The sequence below is a fragment of the Oncorhynchus keta genome, unplaced genomic scaffold, assembly GCF_023373465.1.
Source record: "Oncorhynchus keta strain PuntledgeMale-10-30-2019 unplaced genomic scaffold, Oket_V2 Un_contig_18594_pilon_pilon, whole genome shotgun sequence".
In the NCBI taxonomy this organism is placed as follows: Eukaryota; Metazoa; Chordata; class Actinopteri; order Salmoniformes; family Salmonidae; genus Oncorhynchus; species Oncorhynchus keta.
This window is the reverse complement of record NW_026280998.1, coordinates 14683-21998: the sequence shown is the minus strand read 5'-3', so window position 1 is coordinate 21998 and position 7316 is coordinate 14683. Positions and strand designations below refer to the sequence as shown.

Here is a 7316-nt window from a genome sequence, read left to right as displayed (position 1 = left end):
GGGATGGGTACAGGTTTGCGTAATTGAATACTCGAACGGAATTCAAAACTCTTTCTTGAACCAGAGATCACCATTATTTCAAATACTGTTAAACTTCTTGGTGGAATGTGCTTTGTGGCTTGTTGTCTTGACGACCACGGCAATTTCCTTTGACTCTAGTGTTCCATTTGTACATTTGCGGGGCACAAAAAAAATTAAACCAAGGCAAGCATCACACAATTCTAGTCCTTAAACTTCGTTTCCCCTCCGTGTCTCACTCACTCAATTGCATTCGGACACAAGCGCCTGTTAGAAATAAATGCCTTTAAAAACTGTGGGATGGTGGGTATAACAAATGCCTCTGATGGGACACGCGCTGCATGCCGTGCCAAACGACCACAGTTATCACATGCAAAATGAACTGGTTGATTTGAAGTAGGGAAATATGTGTCCCGTCTACTTTCCGCTTAGGCTACTATGCGAACTGCTAGTGCCATTTAGAATTGATTAGCCTGGGCCTGGAAGGCTCTCCCATCTCCACAGAGCAACTCTGGAGCTCTGTCAGAGTGACCAAGGCCCTTCTCCCCCGATTGCTCAGTATGACCTGGTGGACTCAAATCAAGTTGTAGAAACAACACAAGGATGATCAATGGAAACAGGATGCACCTGAGCTCAATTTCAAGTCTCATAGCAAATGTTTTTTAGACATTTCCAAACATTTCTAAAAACCTGTTGTTGCTTTGTCATTACGAGGTATTTTAATGTAGATTGATGAGGAAGTTGTATTTACCCCATTATAGAATAAGGATGTAATGTAAGACAACAAAATCCTCCTGACTGAGGCAGTAACAGAGACACAGCCCGGTGACAGTGGAAGCACGCTGTGTCCTCTAGCCTATGTCACTGTGCCTGCTGTCACCGCGGTTCAGGTGACCTGTCAATGTCAACACAATCCCATGTCATCTTCAGGGCTGTGTGTGTGTTAGACGTTACAATTCCTCATATGTAGAACTCATAATTGAGCTCATGTTTCTCTGTGGTTATTTGATCACCAGTTGGTGTGTAACTGTCTGCATTTTCCATTATCATCTCTCCCACACTCTCTCTGTACTGGTATGTCCTTTCACTGCTTTCCCTGTGACGTGTTGGTTGGCTCAGTGCGTACATGTCACCCCTCGCATTGGTAGTTTCAGACAGACAGGAGGGAGGGAGAGAATAAAGTTGTGGGAGGGAGAGAGAATAAAGGTGGGGAGGGAGAGAGAATAAAGGTGGGGAGGGAGAGAGAATAAAGGTGGGGAGGGAGAGAGAATAAAGGTGGGGAGGGAGAGAGAATAAAGGTGGGGAGGGAGAGAGAATAAAGGTGGGGGGGGGGAGAGAGAATAAAGGGGGGAGGGAGGAGAGAGAATAAAGGTGGGGAGGGAGAGAGAATAAAGGTGGGGAGGGAGAGAGAATAAAGGTGGGGAGGGAGAGAGAATAAAGGTGGGGAGGGAGAGAGAATAAAGGTGGGGAGGGAGAGAGAATAAAGGTGGGGAGGGAGAGAGAATAAAGGTGGGGAGGGAGAGAGAATAAAGGTGGGGAGGGAGAGAGAGAGAATAAAGGTGGGGAGGGAGAGAGAATAAAGGTGGGGAGGGAGAGAGAGAATAAAGGTGGGGAGGGAGAGAGAATAAAGGTGGGGGAGGGAGAGAGAATAAAGGTGGGGAGGGAGAGAGAGAATAAAGGTGGGGAGGGAGAGAGAATAAAGGTGGGGAGGGAGAGAGAGAATAAAGGTGGGGAGGGAGAGAGAGAATAAAGGTGGGGAGGGAGAGAGAATAAAGGTGGGGAGGGAGAGAGAATAAAGGTGGGGAGGGAGAGAGAATAAAGGTGGGGAGGGAGAGAGAGAGAATAAAGGTGGGGAGGGAGAGAGAGAATAAAGGTGGGGAGGGAGAGAGAGAATAAAGGTGGGGAGGGAGAGAGAGAATAAAGGTGGGGAGGGAGAGAGAATAAAGGTGGGGAGGAGAGAGAATAAAGGTGGGGAGGGAGAGAGAATAAAGGTGGGGAGGGAGAGAGAGAATAAAGGTGGTGAGGGAGAGAGAGAATAAAGGTGGGTAGGGGATGAGTGTTGGCCTGCCTGCCTGATTGTAAGAGCGAGGGGGGGAGAGAAGGGGTGTGTGGGCCTGCCTGCTTCAGCTGACCGGTGCTCTCATGTCTCCTCTCAGCCCCAGAGCTCCAGATAACTAGTGGAAGAATGTTAATGTCTCTGCTATGTGGTGAACTGAACTCTACAGTGCAAGGCCAGGCCATGACGCAGTGGTCCTGTACTGCTGCCTTTAGAGGTTTGTACTCAGACACCCTCCCTCTCATGGATTTATCAATGGTGGAACGTAACGCCCTCCAGCCGATGATATCACCAATCCAATGCTATGTGCTATTCTCTCTTTTCAGGTAATTATCTTTAAGTGTCCTTCATGACCGTGTCCTACTGCTGCTTTCAGTCCCTTTACTACAGCAGGGATGACCAATCCTGTAGAGATATTTGCTATGCACTGCAGGGTTTGTTCCATACCTGCTCTAATAAGGGATCACTACTCTCTAGTGTCAAAAAGGACCAATATGATTTGGTTCTCCCTTACAGAGAACTTGATTGGTTCCCATTCTCTTAGTCAGGAAATGAGCTCCATCACCAGTGTACAGTAGATCTGTTAAGATGACTCCTCCCTCACAAGCCATGTGTGTCATGTTGTCAAAGAGCCGACACTTAATAAAATAAAAGCCTACAGTCAGGCAGCTGGGGCTTCTGGGAAACCATAACTGTGTTCCAATACTCATACTAACCACACTAACTGTGCTATTTGTGAAGTGAATTGAGTATATTATATGCTTATCGATCCGAGAGAGAAACGGACAATCTGATAACGCTCTGGATTTACGAACGCCCAGAGTGCACTCTGGCACACCAGGTTGAATTTACGAATACACCCGAAATGGTAAAATGTCTAGCTAGTCATTTTTTATGGTAACAAGCTAGCAAGAGGTTGCACAGCAACAGCATCAACTTCCGGTAGACAGGCTCAACTGAAACGCTAGCATTCATACAGTATACTAAAAGGAATGTATAGTGTGTGTGTACCCATTAAGTAGGTAGTATACAGTATGATAGTATGGGTATTCTAACACCACTCATGACTTTATATTGCCGGTTGTGTTTAGAAACATGGAACCAAAGGTATGCAAATTAATGTCTTGCCATGGCTTGATATGCATGTGTCACTCCCTCTCCTCCCTCTCACCCACCCTCCCTCCCCTCTCACCCACCCTCCCCTCTCACTCACCCTCTCACCCACCCACCCTCCCCCCCTCTCACCCACCCACCCTCCCCTCTCCCCACCCACCCTCCCCTCTCACCCACCCTCCCCTCTCACCCACCCTCCCTCCCCTCTCACCCACCCACCCTCCCCTCTCACCCACCCTCCCCTCCCCTCCAACTCTGTTATACACCTTCCCCTCTCATTTTACCCTCCCTCCCCTCACCCACCCTCCCCTCCCTCCACCTGCAGCTCTATGTACCAACCTGCCTATAATGCCATCTCATTCCCTGCCTGGCCCTGCATCAGCCAGTCACATGGTTTGCAGGCAGGCCTAAATCTGAGTCTGCGAAGTATTCAGACTGTTTGTGTGCACGTGGGTCTGTGGCAGAGCAGGGCTGCAACCGGCCGACTCCTCTATTTTATATGGAGAGTCTCAGGCCGGGTCCTAGACACCATTCCTGCTCTGTGGGCCCCAGTTGGGGAACCCTGCACTAGGCAGTTCTGTGCCTGAATTACTAAACTAGGCTCCCTGTAGCATAATTATTTCCCTGTGGTCCTGTTGAGGTAGGATGTGACCGTTGATTTGGGTTTGACCAGACACACCCTCCCTCCCTTAAACAATTGTTACCTGAGCAGCCCTGTTGTTTCTCCCTGTTGTAGCGTCTTCTGGCCTAAGTCAATATTTGACCAAGACCCTGGTAGTAGTAGTGAGAGAGCAGTCACATGGTTTGACCCTGTCTGGGGTTAAAAGACGGGTCATTAAGCCTAAAACAGTTTGAGGCTACCACACAGCTATCAGTCTTCTTGGAACAGGAGAACAAATATGTTTGTTGTTCTGCTAAAGTTGTAAGCTTGTGAGTCGCGACTTGCCTCCCTCTCGTGTCTCTGTCGGTCTCTCGTTCTCGGTCTGTTTACGTCCCCAGTCAGAAAACCAAATGATGTTGCTCAAACTAGCGAAGAGTCACTGACAACCACCAAAACAAAACAGGTGGGGTTTTAGGAAGGGTTCTGAAAGATGCTCATGGGGTTGTCCTCTGAAAGTTGCCTAGCAACAACAACTGGAACTTAACACCCCCACCATGAGACCCACTGCATTTGCCTCAGAACAGGCAAACAAAATAAAATCCCACACCAAACTTAAAGATAGGAAGCAAAATGAGAACAGGGAAGATCAGATAAAGGATTGTTTGTCTGTTCCACGTCTCTCAGGAGCACTGGGCCAGCCACTCTTAAATAACACCTGGGCCAGCCACTCTTAAATAACACCTGGGCCAGCCACTCTTAAATAACACCTGGGCCAGCCACTCTTAAATAACACCTGGGCCAGCCACTCTTAAATAACACCTGGGCCAGCCACTCTTAAATAGCACCTGGGCTGCCACTCTTAAATAGCACCTGGGCCAGCCACTCTTAAATAACACCTGGGCCAGCCACTCTTAAATAATGGGCCAACAAATAATGGGCCAGCCACTCTTAATAACACCTGGGCCAGCCACTTTAAATAACACCTGGGGTTGTTCTCTTAAATTGCCACCTGCCAGCCACTTAAATCACCTGGGCCAGCCACTCTTAAATTCACCTGGGCCAGCCAGGCAAATAACACCTGGGCCAGCCAAACTTAAAGATAGCACCAGCCACTCTTAAATGAGCACCTGGGCCAGCCACTCTAAAAGCACCTGGGTCAGCCACTCTCTCAACACCTGGGCCAGCCACTCTTAAATAACACCTGGGCCAGCCACTCTTAAATAACACCTGGGCCAGCCACTCTTAAATAACACCTGGGCCAGCCACTCTTAAATAACACCTGGGCCAGCCACTCTTAAATAACACCTGGGCCAGCCACTCTTAAATAACACCTGGGCCAGCCACTCTTAAATAACACCTGGGCCAGCCACTCTTAAATAGCACCTGGGCCAGCCACTCTTCAATAGCACCTGGGCCAGCCACTCTTCAATAGCACCTGGGCCAGCCACACTTAAATATCACCTGGGCCAGCCACTCTAAATAACACCTGGGCCAGCCACTCTTAAATAACACCTGGGCCAGCCACTCTTAAATAACACCTGGGCCAGCCACTCTTAAATAACACCTGGGCCAGCCACTCTTAAATAACACCTGGGCCAGCCACTCTTAAATAACACCTGGGCCAGCCACTCTTAAATAGCACCTGGGCCAGCCACTCTTAAATAGCACCTGGGCCAGCCACTCTTAAATAGCACCTGGGCCAGCCACTCTTAAATAGCACCTGGGCCAGCCACTCTTAAATAGCACCTGGGCCAGCCACTCTTAAATAGCACCTGGGCCAGCCACTCTTAAATAGCACCTGGGCCAGCCACTCTTAAATAGCACCTGGGCCAGCCACTCTTAAATAGCACCTGGGCCAGCCACTCTTCAAATAGCACCTGGGCCAGCCACTCTTAAATAGCACCTGGGCCAGCCACTCTTAAATAGCACCTGGGCCAGCCACTCTTAAATAGCACCTGGGCCAGCCACTCTTAAATAGCACCTGGGCCAGCCACTCTTAAATAACACCTGGGCCAGCCACTCTTAAATAACACCTGGGCCAGCCACTCTTAAATAACACCTGGGCCAGCCACTCTTCAATAGCACCTGGGCCAGCCACTCTTCAATAGCACCTGGGCCAGCCACTCTTCAATAGCACCTGGGCCAGCCACTCTTCAATAGCACCTGGGCCAGCCACTCTTCAATAGCACCTGGGCCAGCCACTCTTCAATAGCACCTGGGCCAGCCACTCTTCAATAGCACCTGGGCCAGCCACTCTTCAATAGCACCTGGGCCAGCCACTCTTCAATAGCACCTGGGCCAGCCACTCTTCAATAGCACCTGGGCCAGCCACTCTTCAATAGCACCTGGGCCAGCCACTCTTCAATAGCACCTGGGCCAGCCACTCTTCAATAGCACCTGGGCCAGCCACTCTTCAATAGCACCTGGGCCAGCCACTCTTCAATAGCACCTGGGCCAGCCACTCTTCAATAGCACCTGGGCCAGCCACTCTTCAATAGCACCTGGGCCAGCCACTCTTCAATAGCACCTGGGCCAGCCACTCTTCAATAGCACCTGGGCCAGCCACTCTTCAATAGCACCTGGGCCAGCCACTCTTCAATAGCACCTGGGCCAGCCACTCTTCAATAGCACCTGGGCCAGCCACTCTTCAATAGCACCTGGGCCAGCACAGGTGATACACCTTCCCACTAATGAGATGGCAACCAGTACAGCTGTAACACATACTGACTAATATTCTTCAAAACATAAATGTAAAAAACAACCTGTAGCAGTCACTCTCTTTCTGTTCCTCTGTGTCTGGTAGCCCACTGCAACCCAGTCTAGTCTGCCAGGGAGAGCAGGTTCTCCTCTCTATCTCAATCTGTCTGACTCTTGCCAGGGAGCTGGACTGAAACTCCGATCGGACATACGAGATCTAACCTGCATACAGTATAGCACATTACGTGAGTGAGCAGCAGTGAATGTCCCCGATGACTGGGACTGGTCTGGAAAGCTTCTATCCCCTCTTGGCCCTATAAATATTTGAGAGTAAACTCTGTCTCGCTCTCTTGTCTGTCAGCTGTGTGTGCAATATGCATTGGGGCCCTGTTTGTTTGTGTATGGGCTGTGAGATTCGATCCATCAGACAGGAAGTGGTCTGCTGTTGTGTATAAGATGCTGATGGAGACAGACATCCCTGATAAAGGAAGAGGGAGAGAGTTATTGCAGGGAGGGAGAGAGAGTTATTCATGCATGAATCCCTAGTGTCCCTAGTGTGCATGAATCCGAAGTGTCTGGCTACAGCACTGTGTGGTCTGGAACATGGGAGAGAGAGACTGATCCCGAGCCTCTACTCAGCCAGTACCTATCCCAACCCTAGCCCATACCCAGCCTGTACACATCCCTAGCCTCTACTCAGCCAGTACCTATCCCAATCCTAGCCCATACCCAGCCTGTACACATCCCTAGCCTCTTCTCCTAGCCCAGTACCTATCCCAATCCTATCCCAATCCTAGCCCATACCCAGCCTGTACCCGTCACTAGCCTGTA

General features: G+C 49.9%; 1 long non-coding RNA gene across 1 annotated transcript; it reads right to left on the bottom strand.

Annotated features, from left to right (window-relative positions):
• Positions 1-4179: 4179 nt before the first annotated feature.
• Positions 4180-6694, bottom strand: LOC127920195 (uncharacterized). Its single transcript, XR_008105368.1, has 3 exons — positions 5848-6694; positions 5146-5223; positions 4180-4633 (listed from the first exon to the last, which is right to left on the bottom strand). It is a non-coding gene; the product is annotated as an uncharacterized LOC127920195 (long non-coding RNA).
• Between the last annotated feature and the right edge of the window lie 622 nt (positions 6695-7316).